This window comes from Salmo trutta, unplaced genomic scaffold, assembly GCF_901001165.1.
Source record: "Salmo trutta unplaced genomic scaffold, fSalTru1.1, whole genome shotgun sequence".
NCBI lineage: Eukaryota > Metazoa > Chordata > Actinopteri > Salmoniformes > Salmonidae > Salmo > Salmo trutta.
In genome coordinates this window covers 37,501-59,966 of record NW_021823009.1, presented here as the reverse complement: position 1 = coordinate 59,966, position 22,466 = coordinate 37,501, and the positions used below count along the sequence as shown (strand labels likewise).

Here is a 22,466-nt window from a genome sequence, read left to right as displayed (position 1 = left end):
TGTTGTACCAAGAGATTGTTTATCGTTTACGGCCATACCAGCCTGGGTACGCCCGATCTCGTCTGATCTCGGAAGCTAAGCAGGGTCGGGCCTGGTTAGTACTTGGATGGGAGACCGCCTGGGAATACCAGGTGCTGTAAGCTTTTTGTCCACGAGGGTGTGCTCTTACACTATTTCATCAGCAACACTGCCTTGTAGTAAGCATTTAATGATGAATTGACTAAATGCAGCTTCCTGCTGCAAAATGCAGTCTGTTTATCAGACTCACTTTGACTATATATGTTGTACCAAGAGATTGTTTATCGTTTACGGCCATACCAGCCTGGGTACGCCCGATCTCGTCTGATCTCGGAAGCTAAGCAGGGTCGGGCCTGGTTAGTACTTGGATGGGAGACCGCCTGGGAATACCAGGTGCTGTAAGCTTTTTGTCCACGAGGGTGTGCTCTTACACTATTTCATCAGCAACACTGCCTTGTAGTAAGCATTTAATGATGAATTGACTAAATGCAGCTTCCTGCTGCAAAATGCAGTCTGTTTATCAGACTCACTTTGACTATATATGTTGTACCAAGAGATTGTTTATCGTTTACGGCCATACCAGCCTGGGTACGCCCGATCTCGTCTGATCTCGGAAGCTAAGCAGGGTCGGGCCTGGTTAGTACTTGGATGGGAGACCGCCTGGGAATACCAGGTGCTGTAAGCTTTTTGTCCACGAGGGTGTGCTCTTACACTATTTCATCAGCAACACTGCCTTGTAGTAAGCATTTAATGATGAATTGACTAAATGCAGCTTCCTGCTGCAAAATGCAGTCTGTTTATCAGACTCACTTTGACTATATATGTTGTACCAAGAGATTGTTTATCGTTTACGGCCATACCAGCCTGGGTACGCCCGATCTCGTCTGATCTCGGAAGCTAAGCAGGGTCGGGCCTGGTTAGTACTTGGATGGGAGACCGCCTGGGAATACCAGGTGCTGTAAGCTTTTTGTCCACGAGGGTGTGCTCTTACACTATTTCATCAGCAACACTGCCTTGTAGTAAGCATTTAATGATGAATTGACTAAATGCAGCTTCCTGCTGCAAAATGCAGTCTGTTTATCAGACTCACTTTGACTATATATGTTGTACCAAGAGATTGTTTATCGTTTACGGCCATACCAGCCTGGGTACGCCCGATCTCGTCTGATCTCGGAAGCTAAGCAGGGTCGGGCCTGGTTAGTACTTGGATGGGAGACCGCCTGGGAATACCAGGTGCTGTAAGCTTTTTGTCCACGAGGGTGTGCTCTTACACTATTTCATCAGCAACACTGCCTTGTAGTAAGCATTTAATGATGAATTGACTAAATGCAGCTTCCTGCTGCAAAATGCAGTCTGTTTATCAGACTCACTTTGACTATATATGTTGTACCAAGAGATTGTTTATCGTTTACGGCCATACCAGCCTGGGTACGCCCGATCTCGTCTGATCTCGGAAGCTAAGCAGGGTCGGGCCTGGTTAGTACTTGGATGGGAGACCGCCTGGGAATACCAGGTGCTGTAAGCTTTTTGTCCACGAGGGTGTGCTCTTACACTATTTCATCAGCAACACTGCCTTGTAGTAAGCATTTAATGATGAATTGACTAAATGCAGCTTCCTGCTGCAAAATGCAGTCTGTTTATCAGACTCACTTTGACTATATATGTTGTACCAAGAGATTGTTTATCGTTTACGGCCATACCAGCCTGGGTACGCCCGATCTCGTCTGATCTCGGAAGCTAAGCAGGGTCGGGCCTGGTTAGTACTTGGATGGGAGACCGCCTGGGAATACCAGGTGCTGTAAGCTTTTTGTCCACGAGGGTGTGCTCTTACACTATTTCATCAGCAACACTGCCTTGTAGTAAGCATTTAATGATGAATTGACTAAATGCAGCTTCCTGCTGCAAAATGCAGTCTGTTTATCAGACTCACTTTGACTATATATGTTGTACCAAGAGATTGTTTATCGTTTACGGCCATACCAGCCTGGGTACGCCCGATCTCGTCTGATCTCGGAAGCTAAGCAGGGTCGGGCCTGGTTAGTACTTGGATGGGAGACCGCCTGGGAATACCAGGTGCTGTAAGCTTTTTGTCCACGAGGGTGTGCTCTTACACTATTTCATCAGCAACACTGCCTTGTAGTAAGCATTTAATGATGAATTGACTAAATGCAGCTTCCTGCTGCAAAATGCAGTCTGTTTATCAGACTCACTTTGACTATATATGTTGTACCAAGAGATTGTTTATCGTTTACGGCCATACCAGCCTGGGTACGCCCGATCTCGTCTGATCTCGGAAGCTAAGCAGGGTCGGGCCTGGTTAGTACTTGGATGGGAGACCGCCTGGGAATACCAGGTGCTGTAAGCTTTTTGTCCACGAGGGTGTGCTCTTACACTATTTCATCAGCAACACTGCCTTGTAGTAAGCATTTAATGATGAATTGACTAAATGCAGCTTCCTGCTGCAAAATGCAGTCTGTTTATCAGACTCACTTTGACTATATATGTTGTACCAAGAGATTGTTTATCGTTTACGGCCATACCAGCCTGGGTACGCCCGATCTCGTCTGATCTCGGAAGCTAAGCAGGGTCGGGCCTGGTTAGTACTTGGATGGGAGACCGCCTGGGAATACCAGGTGCTGTAAGCTTTTTGTCCACGAGGGTGTGCTCTTACACTATTTCATCAGCAACACTGCCTTGTAGTAAGCATTTAATGATGAATTGACTAAATGCAGCTTCCTGCTGCAAAATGCAGTCTGTTTATCAGACTCACTTTGACTATATATGTTGTACCAAGAGATTGTTTATCGTTTACGGCCATACCAGCCTGGGTACGCCCGATCTCGTCTGATCTCGGAAGCTAAGCAGGGTCGGGCCTGGTTAGTACTTGGATGGGAGACCGCCTGGGAATACCAGGTGCTGTAAGCTTTTTGTCCACGAGGGTGTGCTCTTACACTATTTCATCAGCAACACTGCCTTGTAGTAAGCATTTAATGATGAATTGACTAAATGCAGCTTCCTGCTGCAAAATGCAGTCTGTTTATCAGACTCACTTTGACTATATATGTTGTACCAAGAGATTGTTTATCGTTTACGGCCATACCAGCCTGGGTACGCCCGATCTCGTCTGATCTCGGAAGCTAAGCAGGGTCGGGCCTGGTTAGTACTTGGATGGGAGACCGCCTGGGAATACCAGGTGCTGTAAGCTTTTTGTCCACGAGGGTGTGCTCTTACACTATTTCATCAGCAACACTGCCTTGTAGTAAGCATTTAATGATGAATTGACTAAATGCAGCTTCCTGCTGCAAAATGCAGTCTGTTTATCAGACTCACTTTGACTATATATGTTGTACCAAGAGATTGTTTATCGTTTACGGCCATACCAGCCTGGGTACGCCCGATCTCGTCTGATCTCGGAAGCTAAGCAGGGTCGGGCCTGGTTAGTACTTGGATGGGAGACCGCCTGGGAATACCAGGTGCTGTAAGCTTTTTGTCCACGAGGGTGTGCTCTTACACTATTTCATCAGCAACACTGCCTTGTAGTAAGCATTTAATGATGAATTGACTAAATGCAGCTTCCTGCTGCAAAATGCAGTCTGTTTATCAGACTCACTTTGACTATATATGTTGTACCAAGAGATTGTTTATCGTTTACGGCCATACCAGCCTGGGTACGCCCGATCTCGTCTGATCTCGGAAGCTAAGCAGGGTCGGGCCTGGTTAGTACTTGGATGGGAGACCGCCTGGGAATACCAGGTGCTGTAAGCTTTTTGTCCACGAGGGTGTGCTCTTACACTATTTCATCAGCAACACTGCCTTGTAGTAAGCATTTAATGATGAATTGACTAAATGCAGCTTCCTGCTGCAAAATGCAGTCTGTTTATCAGACTCACTTTGACTATATATGTTGTACCAAGAGATTGTTTATCGTTTACGGCCATACCAGCCTGGGTACGCCCGATCTCGTCTGATCTCGGAAGCTAAGCAGGGTCGGGCCTGGTTAGTACTTGGATGGGAGACCGCCTGGGAATACCAGGTGCTGTAAGCTTTTTGTCCACGAGGGTGTGCTCTTACACTATTTCATCAGCAACACTGCCTTGTAGTAAGCATTTAATGATGAATTGACTAAATGCAGCTTCCTGCTGCAAAATGCAGTCTGTTTATCAGACTCACTTTGACTATATATGTTGTACCAAGAGATTGTTTATCGTTTACGGCCATACCAGCCTGGGTACGCCCGATCTCGTCTGATCTCGGAAGCTAAGCAGGGTCGGGCCTGGTTAGTACTTGGATGGGAGACCGCCTGGGAATACCAGGTGCTGTAAGCTTTTTGTCCACGAGGGTGTGCTCTTACACTATTTCATCAGCAACACTGCCTTGTAGTAAGCATTTAATGATGAATTGACTAAATGCAGCTTCCTGCTGCAAAATGCAGTCTGTTTATCAGACTCACTTTGACTATATATGTTGTACCAAGAGATTGTTTATCGTTTACGGCCATACCAGCCTGGGTACGCCCGATCTCGTCTGATCTCGGAAGCTAAGCAGGGTCGGGCCTGGTTAGTACTTGGATGGGAGACCGCCTGGGAATACCAGGTGCTGTAAGCTTTTTGTCCACGAGGGTGTGCTCTTACACTATTTCATCAGCAACACTGCCTTGTAGTAAGCATTTAATGATGAATTGACTAAATGCAGCTTCCTGCTGCAAAATGCAGTCTGTTTATCAGACTCACTTTGACTATATATGTTGTACCAAGAGATTGTTTATCGTTTACGGCCATACCAGCCTGGGTACGCCCGATCTCGTCTGATCTCGGAAGCTAAGCAGGGTCGGGCCTGGTTAGTACTTGGATGGGAGACCGCCTGGGAATACCAGGTGCTGTAAGCTTTTTGTCCACGAGGGTGTGCTCTTACACTATTTCATCAGCAACACTGCCTTGTAGTAAGCATTTAATGATGAATTGACTAAATGCAGCTTCCTGCTGCAAAATGCAGTCTGTTTATCAGACTCACTTTGACTATATATGTTGTACCAAGAGATTGTTTATCGTTTACGGCCATACCAGCCTGGGTACGCCCGATCTCGTCTGATCTCGGAAGCTAAGCAGGGTCGGGCCTGGTTAGTACTTGGATGGGAGACCGCCTGGGAATACCAGGTGCTGTAAGCTTTTTGTCCACGAGGGTGTGCTCTTACACTATTTCATCAGCAACACTGCCTTGTAGTAAGCATTTAATGATGAATTGACTAAATGCAGCTTCCTGCTGCAAAATGCAGTCTGTTTATCAGACTCACTTTGACTATATATGTTGTACCAAGAGATTGTTTATCGTTTACGGCCATACCAGCCTGGGTACGCCCGATCTCGTCTGATCTCGGAAGCTAAGCAGGGTCGGGCCTGGTTAGTACTTGGATGGGAGACCGCCTGGGAATACCAGGTGCTGTAAGCTTTTTGTCCACGAGGGTGTGCTCTTACACTATTTCATCAGCAACACTGCCTTGTAGTAAGCATTTAATGATGAATTGACTAAATGCAGCTTCCTGCTGCAAAATGCAGTCTGTTTATCAGACTCACTTTGACTATATATGTTGTACCAAGAGATTGTTTATCGTTTACGGCCATACCAGCCTGGGTACGCCCGATCTCGTCTGATCTCGGAAGCTAAGCAGGGTCGGGCCTGGTTAGTACTTGGATGGGAGACCGCCTGGGAATACCAGGTGCTGTAAGCTTTTTGTCCACGAGGGTGTGCTCTTACACTATTTCATCAGCAACACTGCCTTGTAGTAAGCATTTAATGATGAATTGACTAAATGCAGCTTCCTGCTGCAAAATGCAGTCTGTTTATCAGACTCACTTTGACTATATATGTTGTACCAAGAGATTGTTTATCGTTTACGGCCATACCAGCCTGGGTACGCCCGATCTCGTCTGATCTCGGAAGCTAAGCAGGGTCGGGCCTGGTTAGTACTTGGATGGGAGACCGCCTGGGAATACCAGGTGCTGTAAGCTTTTTGTCCACGAGGGTGTGCTCTTACACTATTTCATCAGCAACACTGCCTTGTAGTAAGCATTTAATGATGAATTGACTAAATGCAGCTTCCTGCTGCAAAATGCAGTCTGTTTATCAGACTCACTTTGACTATATATGTTGTACCAAGAGATTGTTTATCGTTTACGGCCATACCAGCCTGGGTACGCCCGATCTCGTCTGATCTCGGAAGCTAAGCAGGGTCGGGCCTGGTTAGTACTTGGATGGGAGACCGCCTGGGAATACCAGGTGCTGTAAGCTTTTTGTCCACGAGGGTGTGCTCTTACACTATTTCATCAGCAACACTGCCTTGTAGTAAGCATTTAATGATGAATTGACTAAATGCAGCTTCCTGCTGCAAAATGCAGTCTGTTTATCAGACTCACTTTGACTATATATGTTGTACCAAGAGATTGTTTATCGTTTACGGCCATACCAGCCTGGGTACGCCCGATCTCGTCTGATCTCGGAAGCTAAGCAGGGTCGGGCCTGGTTAGTACTTGGATGGGAGACCGCCTGGGAATACCAGGTGCTGTAAGCTTTTTGTCCACGAGGGTGTGCTCTTACACTATTTCATCAGCAACACTGCCTTGTAGTAAGCATTTAATGATGAATTGACTAAATGCAGCTTCCTGCTGCAAAATGCAGTCTGTTTATCAGACTCACTTTGACTATATATGTTGTACCAAGAGATTGTTTATCGTTTACGGCCATACCAGCCTGGGTACGCCCGATCTCGTCTGATCTCGGAAGCTAAGCAGGGTCGGGCCTGGTTAGTACTTGGATGGGAGACCGCCTGGGAATACCAGGTGCTGTAAGCTTTTTGTCCACGAGGGTGTGCTCTTACACTATTTCATCAGCAACACTGCCTTGTAGTAAGCATTTAATGATGAATTGACTAAATGCAGCTTCCTGCTGCAAAATGCAGTCTGTTTATCAGACTCACTTTGACTATATATGTTGTACCAAGAGATTGTTTATCGTTTACGGCCATACCAGCCTGGGTACGCCCGATCTCGTCTGATCTCGGAAGCTAAGCAGGGTCGGGCCTGGTTAGTACTTGGATGGGAGACCGCCTGGGAATACCAGGTGCTGTAAGCTTTTTGTCCACGAGGGTGTGCTCTTACACTATTTCATCAGCAACACTGCCTTGTAGTAAGCATTTAATGATGAATTGACTAAATGCAGCTTCCTGCTGCAAAATGCAGTCTGTTTATCAGACTCACTTTGACTATATATGTTGTACCAAGAGATTGTTTATCGTTTACGGCCATACCAGCCTGGGTACGCCCGATCTCGTCTGATCTCGGAAGCTAAGCAGGGTCGGGCCTGGTTAGTACTTGGATGGGAGACCGCCTGGGAATACCAGGTGCTGTAAGCTTTTTGTCCACGAGGGTGTGCTCTTACACTATTTCATCAGCAACACTGCCTTGTAGTAAGCATTTAATGATGAATTGACTAAATGCAGCTTCCTGCTGCAAAATGCAGTCTGTTTATCAGACTCACTTTGACTATATATGTTGTACCAAGAGATTGTTTATCGTTTACGGCCATACCAGCCTGGGTACGCCCGATCTCGTCTGATCTCGGAAGCTAAGCAGGGTCGGGCCTGGTTAGTACTTGGATGGGAGACCGCCTGGGAATACCAGGTGCTGTAAGCTTTTTGTCCACGAGGGTGTGCTCTTACACTATTTCATCAGCAACACTGCCTTGTAGTAAGCATTTAATGATGAATTGACTAAATGCAGCTTCCTGCTGCAAAATGCAGTCTGTTTATCAGACTCACTTTGACTATATATGTTGTACCAAGAGATTGTTTATCGTTTACGGCCATACCAGCCTGGGTACGCCCGATCTCGTCTGATCTCGGAAGCTAAGCAGGGTCGGGCCTGGTTAGTACTTGGATGGGAGACCGCCTGGGAATACCAGGTGCTGTAAGCTTTTTGTCCACGAGGGTGTGCTCTTACACTATTTCATCAGCAACACTGCCTTGTAGTAAGCATTTAATGATGAATTGACTAAATGCAGCTTCCTGCTGCAAAATGCAGTCTGTTTATCAGACTCACTTTGACTATATATGTTGTACCAAGAGATTGTTTATCGTTTACGGCCATACCAGCCTGGGTACGCCCGATCTCGTCTGATCTCGGAAGCTAAGCAGGGTCGGGCCTGGTTAGTACTTGGATGGGAGACCGCCTGGGAATACCAGGTGCTGTAAGCTTTTTGTCCACGAGGGTGTGCTCTTACACTATTTCATCAGCAACACTGCCTTGTAGTAAGCATTTAATGATGAATTGACTAAATGCAGCTTCCTGCTGCAAAATGCAGTCTGTTTATCAGACTCACTTTGACTATATATGTTGTACCAAGAGATTGTTTATCGTTTACGGCCATACCAGCCTGGGTACGCCCGATCTCGTCTGATCTCGGAAGCTAAGCAGGGTCGGGCCTGGTTAGTACTTGGATGGGAGACCGCCTGGGAATACCAGGTGCTGTAAGCTTTTTGTCCACGAGGGTGTGCTCTTACACTATTTCATCAGCAACACTGCCTTGTAGTAAGCATTTAATGATGAATTGACTAAATGCAGCTTCCTGCTGCAAAATGCAGTCTGTTTATCAGACTCACTTTGACTATATATGTTGTACCAAGAGATTGTTTATCGTTTACGGCCATACCAGCCTGGGTACGCCCGATCTCGTCTGATCTCGGAAGCTAAGCAGGGTCGGGCCTGGTTAGTACTTGGATGGGAGACCGCCTGGGAATACCAGGTGCTGTAAGCTTTTTGTCCACGAGGGTGTGCTCTTACACTATTTCATCAGCAACACTGCCTTGTAGTAAGCATTTAATGATGAATTGACTAAATGCAGCTTCCTGCTGCAAAATGCAGTCTGTTTATCAGACTCACTTTGACTATATATGTTGTACCAAGAGATTGTTTATCGTTTACGGCCATACCAGCCTGGGTACGCCCGATCTCGTCTGATCTCGGAAGCTAAGCAGGGTCGGGCCTGGTTAGTACTTGGATGGGAGACCGCCTGGGAATACCAGGTGCTGTAAGCTTTTTGTCCACGAGGGTGTGCTCTTACACTATTTCATCAGCAACACTGCCTTGTAGTAAGCATTTAATGATGAATTGACTAAATGCAGCTTCCTGCTGCAAAATGCAGTCTGTTTATCAGACTCACTTTGACTATATATGTTGTACCAAGAGATTGTTTATCGTTTACGGCCATACCAGCCTGGGTACGCCCGATCTCGTCTGATCTCGGAAGCTAAGCAGGGTCGGGCCTGGTTAGTACTTGGATGGGAGACCGCCTGGGAATACCAGGTGCTGTAAGCTTTTTGTCCACGAGGGTGTGCTCTTACACTATTTCATCAGCAACACTGCCTTGTAGTAAGCATTTAATGATGAATTGACTAAATGCAGCTTCCTGCTGCAAAATGCAGTCTGTTTATCAGACTCACTTTGACTATATATGTTGTACCAAGAGATTGTTTATCGTTTACGGCCATACCAGCCTGGGTACGCCCGATCTCGTCTGATCTCGGAAGCTAAGCAGGGTCGGGCCTGGTTAGTACTTGGATGGGAGACCGCCTGGGAATACCAGGTGCTGTAAGCTTTTTGTCCACGAGGGTGTGCTCTTACACTATTTCATCAGCAACACTGCCTTGTAGTAAGCATTTAATGATGAATTGACTAAATGCAGCTTCCTGCTGCAAAATGCAGTCTGTTTATCAGACTCACTTTGACTATATATGTTGTACCAAGAGATTGTTTATCGTTTACGGCCATACCAGCCTGGGTACGCCCGATCTCGTCTGATCTCGGAAGCTAAGCAGGGTCGGGCCTGGTTAGTACTTGGATGGGAGACCGCCTGGGAATACCAGGTGCTGTAAGCTTTTTGTCCACGAGGGTGTGCTCTTACACTATTTCATCAGCAACACTGCCTTGTAGTAAGCATTTAATGATGAATTGACTAAATGCAGCTTCCTGCTGCAAAATGCAGTCTGTTTATCAGACTCACTTTGACTATATATGTTGTACCAAGAGATTGTTTATCGTTTACGGCCATACCAGCCTGGGTACGCCCGATCTCGTCTGATCTCGGAAGCTAAGCAGGGTCGGGCCTGGTTAGTACTTGGATGGGAGACCGCCTGGGAATACCAGGTGCTGTAAGCTTTTTGTCCACGAGGGTGTGCTCTTACACTATTTCATCAGCAACACTGCCTTGTAGTAAGCATTTAATGATGAATTGACTAAATGCAGCTTCCTGCTGCAAAATGCAGTCTGTTTATCAGACTCACTTTGACTATATATGTTGTACCAAGAGATTGTTTATCGTTTACGGCCATACCAGCCTGGGTACGCCCGATCTCGTCTGATCTCGGAAGCTAAGCAGGGTCGGGCCTGGTTAGTACTTGGATGGGAGACCGCCTGGGAATACCAGGTGCTGTAAGCTTTTTGTCCACGAGGGTGTGCTCTTACACTATTTCATCAGCAACACTGCCTTGTAGTAAGCATTTAATGATGAATTGACTAAATGCAGCTTCCTGCTGCAAAATGCAGTCTGTTTATCAGACTCACTTTGACTATATATGTTGTACCAAGAGATTGTTTATCGTTTACGGCCATACCAGCCTGGGTACGCCCGATCTCGTCTGATCTCGGAAGCTAAGCAGGGTCGGGCCTGGTTAGTACTTGGATGGGAGACCGCCTGGGAATACCAGGTGCTGTAAGCTTTTTGTCCACGAGGGTGTGCTCTTACACTATTTCATCAGCAACACTGCCTTGTAGTAAGCATTTAATGATGAATTGACTAAATGCAGCTTCCTGCTGCAAAATGCAGTCTGTTTATCAGACTCACTTTGACTATATATGTTGTACCAAGAGATTGTTTATCGTTTACGGCCATACCAGCCTGGGTACGCCCGATCTCGTCTGATCTCGGAAGCTAAGCAGGGTCGGGCCTGGTTAGTACTTGGATGGGAGACCGCCTGGGAATACCAGGTGCTGTAAGCTTTTTGTCCACGAGGGTGTGCTCTTACACTATTTCATCAGCAACACTGCCTTGTAGTAAGCATTTAATGATGAATTGACTAAATGCAGCTTCCTGCTGCAAAATGCAGTCTGTTTATCAGACTCACTTTGACTATATATGTTGTACCAAGAGATTGTTTATCGTTTACGGCCATACCAGCCTGGGTACGCCCGATCTCGTCTGATCTCGGAAGCTAAGCAGGGTCGGGCCTGGTTAGTACTTGGATGGGAGACCGCCTGGGAATACCAGGTGCTGTAAGCTTTTTGTCCACGAGGGTGTGCTCTTACACTATTTCATCAGCAACACTGCCTTGTAGTAAGCATTTAATGATGAATTGACTAAATGCAGCTTCCTGCTGCAAAATGCAGTCTGTTTATCAGACTCACTTTGACTATATATGTTGTACCAAGAGATTGTTTATCGTTTACGGCCATACCAGCCTGGGTACGCCCGATCTCGTCTGATCTCGGAAGCTAAGCAGGGTCGGGCCTGGTTAGTACTTGGATGGGAGACCGCCTGGGAATACCAGGTGCTGTAAGCTTTTTGTCCACGAGGGTGTGCTCTTACACTATTTCATCAGCAACACTGCCTTGTAGTAAGCATTTAATGATGAATTGACTAAATGCAGCTTCCTGCTGCAAAATGCAGTCTGTTTATCAGACTCACTTTGACTATATATGTTGTACCAAGAGATTGTTTATCGTTTATGGCCATACCAACCTGGGTACGCCCGATCTCGTCTGATCTCGGAAGCTAAGCAGGGTAGGGCCTGGTTAGTACTTGGATGGGAGACCGCCTGGGAATACCAGGTGCTGTAAGCCTTTTGTCCACGAGGGTGTGCTCTTACACTATTTCATCAGCAACACTGCCTTGTAGTAAGCATTTAATGATGAATTGACTAAATGCAGCTTCCTGCTGCAAAATGCAGTCTGTTTATCAGACTCACTTTGACTATATATGTTGTACCAAGAGATTGTTTATCGTTTACGGCCATACCAGCCTGGGTACGCCCGATCTAGTCTGATCTCGGAAGCTAAGCAGGGTCGGGCCTGGTTAGTACTTGGATGGGAGACCGCCTGGGAATACCAGGTGCTGTAAGCTTTTTGTCCACGAGGGTGTGCTCTTACACTATTTCATCAGCAACACTGCCTTGTAGTAAGCATTTAATGATGAATTGACTAAATGCAGCTTCCTGCTGCAAAATGCAGTCTGTATATCAGACTCACTTTGACTATATATGTTGTACCAAGAGATTTTTTATAGTTTGCGGCCATACCAGCCTGGGTACGTCTGATCTCGGAAGCTAAGCAGGGTCGGGCCTGGTTAGTACTTGGATGGGAGACCGCCTGGGAATACCAGGTGCTGTAAGCTTTTTGTCCACGAGGGTGTGCTCTTACACTATTTCATCAGCAACACTGCCTTGTAGTAAGCATTTAATGATGAATTGACTAAATGCAGCTTCCTGCTGCAAAATGCAGTCTGTTTATCAGACTCACTTTGACTATATATGTTGTACCAAGAGATTGTTTATCGTTTACGGCCATACCAGCCTGGGTACGCCCGATCTCGTCTGATCTCGGAAGCTAAGCAGGGTCGGGCCTGGTTAGTACTTGGATGGGAGACCGCCTGGGAATACCAGGTGCTGTAAGCTTTTTGTCCACGAGGGTGTGCTCTTACACTATTTCATCAGCAACACTGCCTTGTAGTAAGCATTTAATGATGAATTGACTAAATGCAGCTTCCTGCTGCAAAATGCAGTCTGTTTATCAGACTCACTTTGACTATATATGTTGTACCAAGAGATTGTTTATCGTTTACGGCCATACCAGCCTGGGTACGCCCGATCTCGTCTGGTCTCGGAAGCTAAGCAGGGTCGGGCCTGGTTAGTACTTGGATGGGAGACCGCCTGGGAATACCAGGTGCTGTAAGCTTTTTGTCCACGAGGGTGTGCTCTTACACTATTTCATCAGCAACACTGCCTTGTAGTAAGCATTTAATGATGAATTGACTAAATGCAGCTTCCAGCTGCAAAATGCAGTCTGTTTATCAGACTCACTTTGACTATATATGTTGTACCAAGAGTTTGTTTATCGTTTACGGCCATACCAGCCTGGGTACGCCCGATCTCGTCTGATCTCGGAAGCTAAGCAGGGTCGGGCCTGGTTAGTACTTGGATGGGAGACCGCCTGGGAATACCAGGTGCTGTAAGCTTTTTGTCCACGAGGGTGTGCTCTTACACTATTTCATCAGCAACACTGCCTTGTAGTAAGCATTTAATGATGAATTGACTAAATGCAGCTTCCTGCTGCAAAATGCAGTCTGTTTATCAGACTCACTTTGACTATATATGTTGTACCAAGAGATTGTTTATAGTTTATGGCCATACCAGCCTGGGTACGCCTGATCTCGGAAGCTAAGCAGGGTCGGGCCTGGTTAGTACTTGGATGGGAGACCGCCTGGGAATACCAGGTGCTGTAAGCTTTTTGTCCACGAGGGTGTGCTCTTACACTATTTCATCAGCAACACTGCCTTGTAGTAAGCATTTAATGATGAATTGACTAAATGCAGCTTCCTGCTGCAAAATGCAGTCTGTTTATCAGACTCACTTTGACTATATATGTTGTACCAAGAGATTGTTTATCGTTTACGGCCATACCAGCCTGGGTACGCCCTTCCTGTGCTGGAGAGTGAGACAGGTGTTGCTGATTGAGCTAAGGTTGAGTGTTTGCTCCAGAGGGTTTTGTTTGATTTCTTGGTGGTTTTTAGTTCAAACTCATTTTTCTTTATTGAATAAGTTTGAGCATTTGTTTGGTTGTGTTCCCCGGCAGCATATTGCTGTTTGGGGGACTTTCCTCCAGTCGTTTTGGATACAATGGCTTCGACCCATGCAGACAAAAGAATGACGAGCAAAGGAAATATAGATAATGGTTCTACAATTAGACAGACGCAAAATTATGAAAAGACCTTAACAGTTGCTGTGGAAATTATGGGTGAAGAAAAAATTACTATGATGGAGTTATTGAGCGGGATTAAGGAAGTTTGTGGACTGGTGTGCGGATGTCGGTTCAAAGCCGAAAATCGATATGAAGTGACATTGTCAAGTGTGAGAGGAAAAGAAAAGCTGATCGATGGTTTTAAAATTCGGAACTGCCGTATCATGGCTAAGGATCTATCACTTGATGAAATGGTCGTATCTTTCTTAAACCTTCCAGTGTACATAACAGACGAGGTCATCCTGGAACGGCTTAGAGCATGGGGTGTGTCTGCGGTGTCACCAGTGAAGAGGCGCTTCTGGCCGGGGACAGAAGTTGCAGATGGTACGCGCTTCTGTAAAGTGAAATTCACAGACACTGTGCGCTCGCTGCCATATTCGACCAAATTTGAGACGTTGGAAGGGACAGAGTATTTCAGAGTGATACACGACCGTCAGGTCAAGGTTTGCAGACTTTGTATTCAGCCAGGACACGTTCTACGTGATTGCCCTGATTTTGCCTGTCATAAGTGTGGTGAGCAGGGGCATTACGCAAGAGAGTGTAATGGGAGAAGAGAACGCGGTTGTGTTGGTTGCGGGAGGAGTGTTAGGCAGTGCTCCTGTACCCAGGGTGATGGAGCTCCTGGATTGTCAAATCAGGTAATCAGCGGGGATGGTGTGGAGGAGAGCGAGATGGAGGAATCTGGGGAGGAAATGAGGATGGGGGAGGAGTCCCAGAGACGGATGGAGGATGAAGAAGACCAGAGGCAGTCGGAGGATGAAGAAGAGAAGGGGCCATGTCCTGTGGGAAAGGAGGTCTCCAAGGGGAAGGATATCAGTTCAAGCCTAGACGGTGTGGAGATGGAGGGCGTTCCTGGTGGAGAGGAGGGGGTAGCGGGGTGTACGGGAGAAGCAACTGGAGCGGCATTGGCTTCGGATTCTGGGGGTGCGGTGGAGAACCCGAAGGTGTCTGTAGTCCCGGGAGGCTATTCTCAGGAGATGGCTCCTGCTCGGGATGATTCTTACAAGCGTAAAGGGTCTGGAGAAGAGATGACGGGGGAAGAGATGGAGTTTATACAATCTGAGCGGAGGGATAATAAAAAGAACCTGATAGCCAAGAAGAAGAAAAGGGTAAAAGATCTATCATGACGGACTGGATTGATTTCCTCCTCTATGTATCCGTTATGGTGAGAGTTGTCTCTATCAACACCAATGGACTTCGTAGCAAAGAAAAGCTAGAGCTGGTGTTGGAAGCCTTCTGTGCAGACATATTATGTCTTCAGGAGACTCACTGGACTGAGCCGTATATGGATAACGTAAGACAGCGATGGAATGGACAAATGTACGTGAGTAATGGTACTGTGCGTGCATGTGGAGTAGCTATTTTGGTTAAACAAGATGTTGTGTCTAATTTAAGTTTGTTATGTGCTGATAATGAAGGTCGAATGGTGGGAGTGGGTTTCAAGTTTAAAGGTGTGGATTATTCATTGTACAATGTGTATGCTCCTAATACTGAAATTGAGAGAAGGGTTTTGTTTATGTCTATGGGGGGATTATGTGGGAGAAACTGTCTGCTTGTTGGAGATTTTAATGTATGGATGGATAGGTTGGATGCCTCAAGTAGCGCACATTTTGGCTCTGACTCTTCTCGTGGCGCACTATTAAAGGTAATGCAGGATGAGGATTTGGTGGATATATGGAGGGAGAGGAATCCAGATAAGCGGGTGTTCTCTCGCAGACAAGTGGTGAGGGGAGAGCTCAGGCAGTCACGCATAGATTTGTGTCTTGCTCATAGAGCGGTTGCGAACTTGGTTGTGGGGGTAGAGTATTCCCACACATTTTTTAGTGACCATGATGCTCTGCTTTTCCGGCTGGGTGCGTCGAGGGAGGGGAGGGTGGGGGGGTTGTGGTGTCTTAATGCCAGTCTGCTGAAGGATGAGGGGTTTAAGGGAGCAGTGAAAGAGTGTGTGAATGAGGCCATGTCAGATCCTCTGTTTGAGTCTGATGTGTGTGTGTGGTGGGAAGGTTTAAAAGGGGAGTTCAAGCGGCTGGCAATATATTGTGCAAGACAGGCTAGTGTGGTAAGAAGGAGGGAAGAGAGGATTCTTAAGTCCCACCTGATATTTGAGTTAGAAAAGATAGAAAATTGTCCAGGATATGATATTGCAGATTACCTGAGGCTGCGGGAGGAGTTGAAGGTCTTAGAGAGGCATAGGTGTATGGGGGCAGTGGTGAGGAGTAGAGCGCAGTATGTAGTGGAGGGGGAGAGGAGTACTGCTTTTTTTCTGGGGTTAGAAAGGCGGAAGCAGGAAAGGAGTTTTCTAACTGAGCTTTTAAATGAGCGGGGGGAGAGGGTGACAGATTTGGAAGGTATTTTGAATACAGTGCATTCTTTTTATAAAGGTTTATTTACTTCAGGCGGGGTGGATGAGGTGTGTATGAGAAGTGTGCTAGAAGCAGTGGAGGTAAGGGTGTCAACTGATGATGTGGAGATGTGTGATGCCGATTTTACATTGGCAGAGGTTAAAGCTGCAATCTTAGGCCTGAATTTGAATAAGAGCCCAGGTTCAGATGGTCTGACTGCAGAGTTTTACCGTGAGTTTAGTGACATACTAGCCCCACTGATGCTGCGTGTATTTGAGTGTATGGAGGAGAGGAGGGAAGTCCCAGAATCATTAGCTTTGGGGGTGTTGAATGTGGTGTACAAAAGGAAGGGGAGTCGACTGAAACTTGAGAACTACAGACCGATAACCCTTTTGAACTCTGACAATAAGGTGCTGGCTAAGGTAATGGCCAATAGGTTGAAAAAGGTGATGGGTAGCATTATAGCACCTACTCAGGCCTATGGGGTACCGGGGAGGGATATAGTTGACACCCTCTGCACTATCCGGGATGTAGTGAGGCATATGGGGGATGTGGGTGGGGTGGTGCTCTGTATGGATCTGAATAAAGCCTTTGATCGGGTGGAGCATCGGTTCCTGTTAGAGACCATGGCAAAATTTGGGTTTGGGCCTCGTATAAAAGAATGGGTGAAGCTTTTGTATGGGTCAGCTAGCAGTGTCGTTAAGTGTAATGGTGTGCTGACTGATCCCTTTCCCCTGGGCAGGTCTGTTAGGCAGGGTTGTCCACTGTCTGCTTTGCTGTACAGCATATCAGTTGAGCCTTTGGCTGCTTTTGTTAAGCGTGATAGAGGAGTGCATGGAGTAGACCTGCCGGGGGGTGGCGTTAGTGTGCTGCATCATTACGCTGATGATACCACCTGTACTGTGCGGGATGGAGGGAGTGTGAATTGTCTGATGAAGTGTTTTGATGTGTATGGGAGAGCTTCTGGGGCTAAGGTGAATGTTGAAAAATCTGAAATGTTATGCGTTTCTGATACGGTTGTGTCTACAAGTAACATTCCTTTTAAGACTGTTACAGAACATTTGAGAATTTTGGGTGTGAATATTGGGGTAGATGAGCTGGAGGCGAGAGACTTTACTTGGACAGGGGTGATTAATAAAATGAAGTCGACCTTGAATTACTGGAAACAAAGGAAATTAAAATTGAGGGGGAAAGTGGTGGTGGTGAATGCTCTGTTGATGTCAAAATGTGTATATACTTTAGGGGTTCTGGACATGCCTGTATGGGCTCTGAAGGAAATTAATAATGTAGTGTCTGGGTTCCTGTGGGGTGGGAAGGGTGTGAAAATTGCTCATGATGTGATGATAGCAGATTATGATAGGGGTGGGTTGAGATTAGTAGATCTGGAGGTTAAGTTAAAAGCCATACGGGTTAAGAGAGTGAAACAGTTTTTGTACGGGGAGGAGGGTCAGGGGTGGAAGGAGTTTTTCAGACATTGGTTGCATAGGAGTGGAGGATGCGGAGATTATGGGTTGTTAATGTGTTTAAAGCCTAGCATGTATGCAGAGGTGCCTGCCTTTTATCAGGAGGTGTTCAGGGCCTGGGCAGAGTTTTTACCGCAGGTTAGCTATGAGTGTGACTCTATTGGGGTGATTTTGAATCTACCGGTTTTTATGAACCCATTGCTGCAATCTGAGGGAAAGATGCTGGAGAGTAAGGTGCTTATGAGGGCAGGTATGATAAGAGTGAGGGACTTTAGGTATGAGGTGGTGCCGGGGTTCCTGCCTGATCAGGCGATATTAGATACTGTCTGGAGTGTAGATGAGGATGTCAGGAAAGGGACGGTGTTGAGAATGTATGAGAGGATAAAGGAGTGTTTTCCAAGGGAGTGGGTGAGGCTGCTGGACAATCACATGAGTAAGGGGGTATTAGAGACTTTGCCTGAGATGCAGGTGAAATGTGGGGAGTCTGTGCAAGCCTTATCTTCTACCAAGGTGAGGGCCTTCTACTGGGCTCTTCTTACCAGGAAGGTCAAGGCGCCTGCATCTGAGAAAGTGTGGAGGCAAGTGTTTCCAGGGTTGGATGTGGAGCGGTTGTGGGAGAAGATGGTAGTGAGGCTCAACAGTCTTGAATGTACACATTTTGATTTTATGTTGAGGCACAATCGGGTGTTTACCAAGGTGGTGTTACATCAGGTAGACAGGTCAGTGTCTCGTGTGTGTGACGTATGTAGAGTTATGGATGAAAATCTGATGCACATGATGTTTGAGTGTGTCGAGGTAGATGGGTTCTTTGTGAGGTTGAGGGACATGCTAGAAAGGTACTGGGGAGTAGAGTTAATAGGAGGGGTGGATTGGAGGTGTTTGGTATTGTTTGGAGTGTGTCAGCATGTGAAGGGGGTGAATATTGAATTATTGAATTTTATGCTGTCACATGCAAGGTATGCTGTATATTCGAGGAGGAACTTGGCAAGGTTTGAGGGCAAGAGGGTGACAGTGTGGAAGGTGTTTGAAGGTATGGTCAAGAAGGATGTGGGATTGATGCATAGGTCTAGGCAGAAGGATTTTGAAAGTGTGTTTGTGAAGGATTGTGGATTCATTGCTGTGGGGGAGGATGGAGGTTTGGTGTATGGGTTTTGATGTGCAAAGTTTTGGAGAGATATCATCAATCATTTTAAAATAATTGTTTTTGAGAATTTCTTAGTTTTTATTTGATAGGGGGTTGCTTTTAACCTCTCTAATTTCATGGAATTTGTTTTATCTTAGTCTTGTATGTAATGTTTGTATGAAGTTGGTTTGGAATTTTTATTTTGTTTGGTTTTATTTGATAGTGGGTAAATTGGATGCCTACCGATGTTTAGTCTTGTGTTGATTGAAGGTTTTGCATATTGAATTGAAAAATTGTAAAATAAGATTCATATAATAAAAAAAAAAAAAAAAAAAAAAAAAGGTACGCCCGATCTCGTCTGATCTCGGAAGCTAAGCAGGGTCGGGCCTGGTTAGTACTTGGATGGGAGACCGCCTGGGAATACCAGGTGCTGTACGCTTTTTGTCCACGAGGGTGTGCTCTTACACTATTTCATCAGCAACACTGCCTTGTAGTAAGCATTTAATGATGAATTGACTAAATGCAGCTTCCTGCTGCAAAATGCAGTCTGTTTATCAGACTCACTTTGACTATATATGTTGTACCAAGAGATTGTTTATTGTTTACGGCCATACCAGCCTGGGTACGCCCGATCTCGTCTGATCTCGGAAGCTAAGCAGGGTCGGGCCTGGTTAGTACTTGGATGGGAGACCGCCTGGGAATACCAGGTGCTGTAAGCTTTTTGTCCACGAGGGTGTGCTCTTACACTATTTCATCAGCAACACTGCCTTGTAGTAAGCATTTAATGATGAATTGACTAAATGCAGCTTCCTGCTGCAAAATGCAGTCTGTTTATCAGACTCACTTTGACTATATATGTTGTACCAAGAGATTGTTTATCGTTTACGGCCATACCAGCCTGGGTACGCCCGATCTCGTCTGATCTCGGAAGCTAAGCAGGGTCGGGCCTGGTTAGTACTTGGATGGGAGACCGCCTGGGAATACCAGGTGCTGTAAGCTTTTTGTCCACGAGGGTGTGCTCTTACACTATTTCATCAGCAACACTGCCTTGTAGTAAGCATTTAATGATGAATTGACTAAATGCAGCTTCCTGCTGCAAAATGCAGTCTGTTTATCAGACTCACATTGACTATATATGTTGTACCAAGAGATTGTTTATCGTTTATGGCCATACCAGCCTGGGTACGCCCGATCTTGTCTGATCTCGGAAGCTAAGCAGGGTCGGGCCTGGTTAGTACTTGGATGGGAGACCGCCTGGGAATACCAGGTGCTGTAAGCTTTTTGTCCACGAGGGTGTGCTCTTACACTATTTCATCAGCAACACTGCCTTGTAGTAAGCATTTAATGATGAATTGACTAAATGCAGCTTCCTGCCTTTTTAATAGGATCAAAGTTCCGTGTGTTGTCAGTTAGCATCTGCCTTGTATTTATAAGACAAATAATAATATTGTTGCTGAATGCAGCTTGTGTGTGCTTTGTGCTCCCTTACCCTGTTCAAATGATGAAAATAAATAAAGTTTGTATTTTATCCAACTACCTGTGCTATAAAGTGATGGCTACAGTGTTTGTAATTTCTTCTACTTTTTCAGTGACACAAAGTTCAAGCTGCTTATCTAATTGGTGAAAATGCAATGTCTGTTTATCAGACTCACTTTGACTATATATGTTGTACCAAGAGATTGTTTATCGTTTACGGCCATACCAGCCTGGGTACGCCCGATCTCGTCTGATCTCGGAAGCTAAGCAGGGTCGGGCCTGGTTAGTACTTGGATGGGAGACCGCCTGGGAATACCAGGTGCTGTAAGCTTTTTGTCCACGAGGGTGTGCTCTTACACTATTTCATCAGCAACACTGCCTTGTAGTAAGCATTTAATGATGAATTGACTAAATGCAGCTTCCTGCTGCAAAATGCAGTCTGTTTATCAGACTCACTTTGACTATATATGTTGTACCAAGAGATTGTTTATCGTTTACGGCCATACCAGCCTGGGTACGCCGATCTCGTCTGATCTCGGAAGCTAAGCAGGGTCGGGCCTGGTTAGTACTTGGATGGGAGACCGCCTGGGAATACCAGGTGCTGTAAGCTTTTTGTCCACGAGGGTGTGCTCTTACACTATTTCATCAGCAACACTGCCTTGTAGTAAGCATTTAATGATGAATTGACTAAATGCAGCTTCCTGCTGCAAAATGCAGTCTGTTTATCAGACTCACTTTGACTATATATGTTGTACCAAGAGATTGTTTATCGTTTACGGCCATACCAGCCTGGGTACGCCCGATCTCGTCTGATCTCGGAAGCTAAGCAGGGTCGGGCCTGGTTAGTACTTGGATGGGAGACCGCCTGGGAATACCAGGTGCTGTAAGCTTTTTGTCCACGAGGGTGTGCTCTTACACTATTTCATCAGCAACACTGCCTTGTAGTAAGCATTTAATGATGAATTGACTAAATGCAGCTTCCTGCTGCAAAATGCAGTCTGTTTATCAGACTCACTTTGACTATATATGTTGTACCAAGAGATTGTTTATCGTTTACGGCCATACCAGCCTGGGTACGCCCGATCTCGTCTGATCTTGGAAGCTAAGCAGGGTCGGGCCTGGTTAGTACTTGGATGGGAGACCGCCTGGGAATACCAGGTGCTGTAAGCTTTTTGTCCACGAGGGTGTGCTCTTACACTATTTCATCAGCAACACTGCCTTGTAGTAAGCATTTAATGATGAATTGACTAAATGCAGATTCCTGCTGCAAAATGCAGTCTGTTTATCAGACTCACTTTGACTATATATGTTGTACCAAGAGATTGTTTATTCGTTTACGGCCATACCAGCCTGGGTACGCCCGATCTCGTCTGATCTCGGAAGCTAAGCAGGGTCGGGCCTGGTTAGTACTTGGATGGGAGACCGCCTGGGAATACCAGGTGCTGTAAGCTTTTTGTCCACGAGGGTGTGCTCTTACACTATTTCATCAGCAACACTGCCTTGTAGTAAGCATTTAATGATGAATTGACTAAATGCAGCTTCCTGCCTTTTTAATAGGATCAAAGTTCCGTGTGTTGTCAGTTAGCATCTGCCTTGTATTTATAAGACAAATAATAATATTGTTGCTGAATGCAGCTTGTGTGTGCTTTGTGCTCCCTTACCCTGTTCAAATGATGAAAAGAAATAAAGTTTGTATTTTATCCAACTACCTGTGCTATAAAGTGATGGCTACAGTGTTTGTAATTTCTTCTACTTTTTCAGTGACACAAAGTTCAAGCTGCTTATCTAATTGGTGAAAATGCAATGTTGTTTATCAGACTCACTTTGACTATATATGTTGTACCAAGAGATTGTTTATCGTTTACGGCCATACCAGCCTGGGTACGCCCGATCTCGTCTGATCTCGGAAGCTAAGCAGGGTCGGGCCTGGTTAGTACTTGGATGGGAGACCGCCTGGGAATACCAGGTGCTGTAAGCTTTTTGTCCA

At 45.9% G+C, this 22,466-nt stretch overlaps 56 non-coding genes and 2 pseudogenes across 56 annotated transcripts; all 58 read left to right on the top strand.

The window, feature by feature from the left end:
- Positions 1-24: 24 nt before the first annotated feature.
- On the top strand, positions 25-143 carry LOC115188097 (5S ribosomal RNA). The gene has a single exon (XR_003876237.1). It is a non-coding gene; the product is annotated as a 5S ribosomal RNA (ribosomal RNA).
- Positions 144-304: 161 nt separating this feature from the next.
- Positions 305-423, top strand: LOC115188096 (5S ribosomal RNA). The gene has a single exon (XR_003876236.1). It is a non-coding gene; the product is annotated as a 5S ribosomal RNA (ribosomal RNA).
- A 161-nt stretch (positions 424-584) lies between these two features.
- LOC115188095 (5S ribosomal RNA) lies at positions 585-703 on the top strand. Its single transcript, XR_003876235.1, has one exon. It is a non-coding gene; the product is annotated as a 5S ribosomal RNA (ribosomal RNA).
- Positions 704-864: 161 nt separating this feature from the next.
- LOC115188093 (5S ribosomal RNA) lies at positions 865-983 on the top strand. Its single transcript, XR_003876233.1, has one exon. It is a non-coding gene; the product is annotated as a 5S ribosomal RNA (ribosomal RNA).
- A 161-nt stretch (positions 984-1,144) lies between these two features.
- On the top strand, positions 1,145-1,263 carry LOC115188092 (5S ribosomal RNA). Its single transcript, XR_003876232.1, has one exon. It is a non-coding gene; the product is annotated as a 5S ribosomal RNA (ribosomal RNA).
- A 161-nt stretch (positions 1,264-1,424) lies between these two features.
- Positions 1,425-1,543, top strand: LOC115188091 (5S ribosomal RNA). The gene has a single exon (XR_003876231.1). It is a non-coding gene; the product is annotated as a 5S ribosomal RNA (ribosomal RNA).
- A 161-nt stretch (positions 1,544-1,704) lies between these two features.
- Positions 1,705-1,823, top strand: LOC115188090 (5S ribosomal RNA). Its single transcript, XR_003876230.1, has one exon. It is a non-coding gene; the product is annotated as a 5S ribosomal RNA (ribosomal RNA).
- A 161-nt stretch (positions 1,824-1,984) lies between these two features.
- Positions 1,985-2,103, top strand: LOC115188089 (5S ribosomal RNA). Its single transcript, XR_003876229.1, has one exon. It is a non-coding gene; the product is annotated as a 5S ribosomal RNA (ribosomal RNA).
- A 161-nt stretch (positions 2,104-2,264) lies between these two features.
- On the top strand, positions 2,265-2,383 carry LOC115188088 (5S ribosomal RNA). The gene has a single exon (XR_003876228.1). It is a non-coding gene; the product is annotated as a 5S ribosomal RNA (ribosomal RNA).
- A 161-nt stretch (positions 2,384-2,544) lies between these two features.
- On the top strand, positions 2,545-2,663 carry LOC115188087 (5S ribosomal RNA). The gene has a single exon (XR_003876227.1). It is a non-coding gene; the product is annotated as a 5S ribosomal RNA (ribosomal RNA).
- Positions 2,664-2,824: 161 nt separating this feature from the next.
- On the top strand, positions 2,825-2,943 carry LOC115188086 (5S ribosomal RNA). The gene has a single exon (XR_003876226.1). It is a non-coding gene; the product is annotated as a 5S ribosomal RNA (ribosomal RNA).
- A 161-nt stretch (positions 2,944-3,104) lies between these two features.
- On the top strand, positions 3,105-3,223 carry LOC115188084 (5S ribosomal RNA). The gene has a single exon (XR_003876225.1). It is a non-coding gene; the product is annotated as a 5S ribosomal RNA (ribosomal RNA).
- A 161-nt stretch (positions 3,224-3,384) lies between these two features.
- On the top strand, positions 3,385-3,503 carry LOC115188083 (5S ribosomal RNA). The gene has a single exon (XR_003876224.1). It is a non-coding gene; the product is annotated as a 5S ribosomal RNA (ribosomal RNA).
- Positions 3,504-3,664: 161 nt separating this feature from the next.
- Positions 3,665-3,783, top strand: LOC115188081 (5S ribosomal RNA). Its single transcript, XR_003876222.1, has one exon. It is a non-coding gene; the product is annotated as a 5S ribosomal RNA (ribosomal RNA).
- Positions 3,784-3,944: 161 nt separating this feature from the next.
- On the top strand, positions 3,945-4,063 carry LOC115188080 (5S ribosomal RNA). The gene has a single exon (XR_003876221.1). It is a non-coding gene; the product is annotated as a 5S ribosomal RNA (ribosomal RNA).
- Positions 4,064-4,224: 161 nt separating this feature from the next.
- On the top strand, positions 4,225-4,343 carry LOC115188079 (5S ribosomal RNA). The gene has a single exon (XR_003876219.1). It is a non-coding gene; the product is annotated as a 5S ribosomal RNA (ribosomal RNA).
- Positions 4,344-4,504: 161 nt separating this feature from the next.
- LOC115188078 (5S ribosomal RNA) lies at positions 4,505-4,623 on the top strand. The gene has a single exon (XR_003876218.1). It is a non-coding gene; the product is annotated as a 5S ribosomal RNA (ribosomal RNA).
- Positions 4,624-4,784: 161 nt separating this feature from the next.
- Positions 4,785-4,903, top strand: LOC115188077 (5S ribosomal RNA). The gene has a single exon (XR_003876217.1). It is a non-coding gene; the product is annotated as a 5S ribosomal RNA (ribosomal RNA).
- Positions 4,904-5,064: 161 nt separating this feature from the next.
- Positions 5,065-5,183, top strand: LOC115188076 (5S ribosomal RNA). Its single transcript, XR_003876216.1, has one exon. It is a non-coding gene; the product is annotated as a 5S ribosomal RNA (ribosomal RNA).
- Positions 5,184-5,344: 161 nt separating this feature from the next.
- On the top strand, positions 5,345-5,463 carry LOC115188075 (5S ribosomal RNA). Its single transcript, XR_003876215.1, has one exon. It is a non-coding gene; the product is annotated as a 5S ribosomal RNA (ribosomal RNA).
- A 161-nt stretch (positions 5,464-5,624) lies between these two features.
- Positions 5,625-5,743, top strand: LOC115188074 (5S ribosomal RNA). The gene has a single exon (XR_003876214.1). It is a non-coding gene; the product is annotated as a 5S ribosomal RNA (ribosomal RNA).
- A 161-nt stretch (positions 5,744-5,904) lies between these two features.
- Positions 5,905-6,023, top strand: LOC115188073 (5S ribosomal RNA). The gene has a single exon (XR_003876213.1). It is a non-coding gene; the product is annotated as a 5S ribosomal RNA (ribosomal RNA).
- Positions 6,024-6,184: 161 nt separating this feature from the next.
- On the top strand, positions 6,185-6,303 carry LOC115188072 (5S ribosomal RNA). The gene has a single exon (XR_003876212.1). It is a non-coding gene; the product is annotated as a 5S ribosomal RNA (ribosomal RNA).
- Positions 6,304-6,464: 161 nt separating this feature from the next.
- Positions 6,465-6,583, top strand: LOC115188070 (5S ribosomal RNA). Its single transcript, XR_003876210.1, has one exon. It is a non-coding gene; the product is annotated as a 5S ribosomal RNA (ribosomal RNA).
- A 161-nt stretch (positions 6,584-6,744) lies between these two features.
- LOC115188069 (5S ribosomal RNA) lies at positions 6,745-6,863 on the top strand. The gene has a single exon (XR_003876209.1). It is a non-coding gene; the product is annotated as a 5S ribosomal RNA (ribosomal RNA).
- A 161-nt stretch (positions 6,864-7,024) lies between these two features.
- On the top strand, positions 7,025-7,143 carry LOC115188068 (5S ribosomal RNA). The gene has a single exon (XR_003876208.1). It is a non-coding gene; the product is annotated as a 5S ribosomal RNA (ribosomal RNA).
- Positions 7,144-7,304: 161 nt separating this feature from the next.
- LOC115188067 (5S ribosomal RNA) lies at positions 7,305-7,423 on the top strand. Its single transcript, XR_003876207.1, has one exon. It is a non-coding gene; the product is annotated as a 5S ribosomal RNA (ribosomal RNA).
- A 161-nt stretch (positions 7,424-7,584) lies between these two features.
- LOC115188066 (5S ribosomal RNA) lies at positions 7,585-7,703 on the top strand. The gene has a single exon (XR_003876206.1). It is a non-coding gene; the product is annotated as a 5S ribosomal RNA (ribosomal RNA).
- Positions 7,704-7,864: 161 nt separating this feature from the next.
- LOC115188065 (5S ribosomal RNA) lies at positions 7,865-7,983 on the top strand. The gene has a single exon (XR_003876205.1). It is a non-coding gene; the product is annotated as a 5S ribosomal RNA (ribosomal RNA).
- A 161-nt stretch (positions 7,984-8,144) lies between these two features.
- Positions 8,145-8,263, top strand: LOC115188064 (5S ribosomal RNA). The gene has a single exon (XR_003876204.1). It is a non-coding gene; the product is annotated as a 5S ribosomal RNA (ribosomal RNA).
- A 161-nt stretch (positions 8,264-8,424) lies between these two features.
- Positions 8,425-8,543, top strand: LOC115188063 (5S ribosomal RNA). Its single transcript, XR_003876203.1, has one exon. It is a non-coding gene; the product is annotated as a 5S ribosomal RNA (ribosomal RNA).
- A 161-nt stretch (positions 8,544-8,704) lies between these two features.
- Positions 8,705-8,823, top strand: LOC115188062 (5S ribosomal RNA). The gene has a single exon (XR_003876202.1). It is a non-coding gene; the product is annotated as a 5S ribosomal RNA (ribosomal RNA).
- Positions 8,824-8,984: 161 nt separating this feature from the next.
- On the top strand, positions 8,985-9,103 carry LOC115188061 (5S ribosomal RNA). Its single transcript, XR_003876201.1, has one exon. It is a non-coding gene; the product is annotated as a 5S ribosomal RNA (ribosomal RNA).
- Positions 9,104-9,264: 161 nt separating this feature from the next.
- LOC115188058 (5S ribosomal RNA) lies at positions 9,265-9,383 on the top strand. Its single transcript, XR_003876199.1, has one exon. It is a non-coding gene; the product is annotated as a 5S ribosomal RNA (ribosomal RNA).
- Positions 9,384-9,544: 161 nt separating this feature from the next.
- On the top strand, positions 9,545-9,663 carry LOC115188057 (5S ribosomal RNA). The gene has a single exon (XR_003876198.1). It is a non-coding gene; the product is annotated as a 5S ribosomal RNA (ribosomal RNA).
- Positions 9,664-9,824: 161 nt separating this feature from the next.
- LOC115188056 (5S ribosomal RNA) lies at positions 9,825-9,943 on the top strand. Its single transcript, XR_003876197.1, has one exon. It is a non-coding gene; the product is annotated as a 5S ribosomal RNA (ribosomal RNA).
- Positions 9,944-10,104: 161 nt separating this feature from the next.
- Positions 10,105-10,223, top strand: LOC115188055 (5S ribosomal RNA). The gene has a single exon (XR_003876196.1). It is a non-coding gene; the product is annotated as a 5S ribosomal RNA (ribosomal RNA).
- Positions 10,224-10,384: 161 nt separating this feature from the next.
- LOC115188054 (5S ribosomal RNA) lies at positions 10,385-10,503 on the top strand. The gene has a single exon (XR_003876195.1). It is a non-coding gene; the product is annotated as a 5S ribosomal RNA (ribosomal RNA).
- A 161-nt stretch (positions 10,504-10,664) lies between these two features.
- LOC115188053 (5S ribosomal RNA) lies at positions 10,665-10,783 on the top strand. Its single transcript, XR_003876194.1, has one exon. It is a non-coding gene; the product is annotated as a 5S ribosomal RNA (ribosomal RNA).
- A 161-nt stretch (positions 10,784-10,944) lies between these two features.
- LOC115188052 (5S ribosomal RNA) lies at positions 10,945-11,063 on the top strand. The gene has a single exon (XR_003876193.1). It is a non-coding gene; the product is annotated as a 5S ribosomal RNA (ribosomal RNA).
- A 161-nt stretch (positions 11,064-11,224) lies between these two features.
- Positions 11,225-11,343, top strand: LOC115188051 (5S ribosomal RNA). The gene has a single exon (XR_003876192.1). It is a non-coding gene; the product is annotated as a 5S ribosomal RNA (ribosomal RNA).
- Positions 11,344-11,504: 161 nt separating this feature from the next.
- On the top strand, positions 11,505-11,623 carry LOC115188050 (5S ribosomal RNA). The gene has a single exon (XR_003876191.1). It is a non-coding gene; the product is annotated as a 5S ribosomal RNA (ribosomal RNA).
- A 161-nt stretch (positions 11,624-11,784) lies between these two features.
- LOC115188232 (5S ribosomal RNA) lies at positions 11,785-11,903 on the top strand. Its single transcript, XR_003876360.1, has one exon. It is a non-coding gene; the product is annotated as a 5S ribosomal RNA (ribosomal RNA).
- Positions 11,904-12,064: 161 nt separating this feature from the next.
- On the top strand, positions 12,065-12,183 carry LOC115188178 (5S ribosomal RNA). The gene has a single exon (XR_003876313.1). It is a non-coding gene; the product is annotated as a 5S ribosomal RNA (ribosomal RNA).
- A 161-nt stretch (positions 12,184-12,344) lies between these two features.
- Positions 12,345-12,453, top strand: LOC115188201 (uncharacterized; annotated as a pseudogene).
- A 161-nt stretch (positions 12,454-12,614) lies between these two features.
- Positions 12,615-12,733, top strand: LOC115188049 (5S ribosomal RNA). The gene has a single exon (XR_003876190.1). It is a non-coding gene; the product is annotated as a 5S ribosomal RNA (ribosomal RNA).
- A 161-nt stretch (positions 12,734-12,894) lies between these two features.
- Positions 12,895-13,013, top strand: LOC115188156 (5S ribosomal RNA). Its single transcript, XR_003876292.1, has one exon. It is a non-coding gene; the product is annotated as a 5S ribosomal RNA (ribosomal RNA).
- Positions 13,014-13,174: 161 nt separating this feature from the next.
- Positions 13,175-13,293, top strand: LOC115188047 (5S ribosomal RNA). The gene has a single exon (XR_003876188.1). It is a non-coding gene; the product is annotated as a 5S ribosomal RNA (ribosomal RNA).
- A 161-nt stretch (positions 13,294-13,454) lies between these two features.
- Positions 13,455-13,563, top strand: LOC115188199 (uncharacterized; annotated as a pseudogene).
- A 6,040-nt stretch (positions 13,564-19,603) lies between these two features.
- LOC115188046 (5S ribosomal RNA) lies at positions 19,604-19,722 on the top strand. Its single transcript, XR_003876187.1, has one exon. It is a non-coding gene; the product is annotated as a 5S ribosomal RNA (ribosomal RNA).
- Positions 19,723-19,883: 161 nt separating this feature from the next.
- On the top strand, positions 19,884-20,002 carry LOC115188045 (5S ribosomal RNA). Its single transcript, XR_003876186.1, has one exon. It is a non-coding gene; the product is annotated as a 5S ribosomal RNA (ribosomal RNA).
- A 161-nt stretch (positions 20,003-20,163) lies between these two features.
- On the top strand, positions 20,164-20,282 carry LOC115188184 (5S ribosomal RNA). Its single transcript, XR_003876319.1, has one exon. It is a non-coding gene; the product is annotated as a 5S ribosomal RNA (ribosomal RNA).
- Positions 20,283-20,691: 409 nt separating this feature from the next.
- LOC115188044 (5S ribosomal RNA) lies at positions 20,692-20,810 on the top strand. Its single transcript, XR_003876185.1, has one exon. It is a non-coding gene; the product is annotated as a 5S ribosomal RNA (ribosomal RNA).
- Positions 20,811-20,971: 161 nt separating this feature from the next.
- Positions 20,972-21,089, top strand: LOC115188190 (5S ribosomal RNA). Its single transcript, XR_003876325.1, has one exon. It is a non-coding gene; the product is annotated as a 5S ribosomal RNA (ribosomal RNA).
- Positions 21,090-21,250: 161 nt separating this feature from the next.
- On the top strand, positions 21,251-21,369 carry LOC115188042 (5S ribosomal RNA). Its single transcript, XR_003876184.1, has one exon. It is a non-coding gene; the product is annotated as a 5S ribosomal RNA (ribosomal RNA).
- A 161-nt stretch (positions 21,370-21,530) lies between these two features.
- On the top strand, positions 21,531-21,649 carry LOC115188166 (5S ribosomal RNA). The gene has a single exon (XR_003876302.1). It is a non-coding gene; the product is annotated as a 5S ribosomal RNA (ribosomal RNA).
- Positions 21,650-21,811: 162 nt separating this feature from the next.
- LOC115188238 (5S ribosomal RNA) lies at positions 21,812-21,930 on the top strand. The gene has a single exon (XR_003876365.1). It is a non-coding gene; the product is annotated as a 5S ribosomal RNA (ribosomal RNA).
- A 408-nt stretch (positions 21,931-22,338) lies between these two features.
- LOC115188237 (5S ribosomal RNA) lies at positions 22,339-22,457 on the top strand. Its single transcript, XR_003876364.1, has one exon. It is a non-coding gene; the product is annotated as a 5S ribosomal RNA (ribosomal RNA).
- Positions 22,458-22,466: the final 9 nt, after the last annotated feature.